Source organism: Dipodomys spectabilis, unplaced genomic scaffold (assembly GCF_019054845.1).
Source record: "Dipodomys spectabilis isolate Male_0828 unplaced genomic scaffold, ASM1905484v1 ptg000018l, whole genome shotgun sequence".
Taxonomy (NCBI): Eukaryota; Metazoa; Chordata; class Mammalia; order Rodentia; family Heteromyidae; genus Dipodomys; species Dipodomys spectabilis.
In genome coordinates, this window is record NW_024870695.1 from 10,239,874 (window position 1) to 10,241,243 (window position 1,370).

The 1,370-nt window shown below is 48.8% G+C and overlaps 1 pseudogene; it reads right to left on the reverse strand.

Annotated features, from left to right (window-relative positions):
• Nucleotides 1–287: 287 nt before the first annotated feature.
• On the reverse strand, nucleotides 288–1,294 carry LOC122103473 (annotated as a pseudogene).
• Between the last annotated feature and the right edge of the window lie 76 nt (nucleotides 1,295–1,370).

Below are 1,370 nucleotides of genomic sequence, written 5' to 3' on the forward strand. Positions count from 1 at the left end.
AATAAGAGGTATAAAGATGAACCTTCAGGGGCTGGGAAGGTGGCTCAGTGGTAGAGCACTTGCCTTGCATGTATGAGGCCCTGGGTTGATTCCCCAACACCACATAAGCAAAAACAAAAAAGCCAGAAGTGGCGCTGTGGCTCAAGTGGTAGAGTTCTAGCCTTGAGCTGAAGAGCTGAAGGACAGCACCCAGGCCCAGAGTTCAGGCCCCACAACTGGACCAAAAAAAAAAGATGAACCTTTGGATAAATACTAAATTTAAACACGGAAGTTAGACTGGCTACTCTGCATGCAGAAATAATTTAATGTCTCTCACAGAACAGAACTGGAGCTTTGCTAACCCTCCACAGTCCATGAGGGCCTCTACCACACCAACCCCTGGAAAGGTGCTTCTCTTGTCCTATCCATTTATGTGGTAGTTCTTGTGGATTTCTGGCTAGATGTCACACACCAAGGCCAAGAGGTTTTTTAGAACTTCCTTCCTGTTCTGCAGGAAGTAGTTCTGGAGGATCGTCATCTTCTCCTTAGTCTCCTTTTCCACCTCATTGCTGCAACTGCCATGGGATCCCAGTGCCGCTGCTTCCTTGGCTTTGAACTCTGTCTCCCTCTGCAGGCGGTACTGTTCAATTTCAGCCTGCACTGCTTCTTTGGCCTGCTTCATTCAGCCTTGGGTTTGAGGAATCTAAGCAACTCCATTTCACTTAAGACCCCCAGTTCTGCAACTTAACCCTTGACCCACTTCAGCCCCAATGCCTGGAATTACGATATCTGAAATTCCAGAACAGTCCCTCCTAGGGTCTGGTGACCATTATCTAAACCAGACACCCTGCAGTTTAGCACGTATCCTCTTGAGACTCCCCTGTGGTGCAAGCCAACCAGCCCCCTTGATTTAACCAACAACTTGTTTCTGGGCCTTTCCCACTTTGTAGTGTTATCATTCATACTATACAGTTGTTTTATGATTTTGTAGTGATTTGTTACAAGAAGTTATGATGTATGCAAAGCCCCTGCCTTCCCTAAAAAAGTGTATAAAAAGTGCTGTAACCCTGGGCTCAGGGTCTCTCAGCGTCATCGGCTGCTGCCATGTACTCGGGGTAAGGTGGGGGGACCAAGCTCGAGCTTGCAATAAAGACTACTTTGCTTTTACATTGGTGACGGTCTCTGGTGGTCTTTTGGGTAAGGATTTCCGAATTCCTCTTTACAGGGTCTTTCGCTTTCAGGCCCCTGACCCCTTCTGGGCTGCACACTTCTCAGCCTGCAGCAGCTGCTGAATCCCCTGTTACTGACTAGCCATGGCAGCAGAGGCCGAGCAGCAGGAACCCAAGTCCATGCCACAGCCACTCAGGTCACCTGACCCACCGCCCGTGATC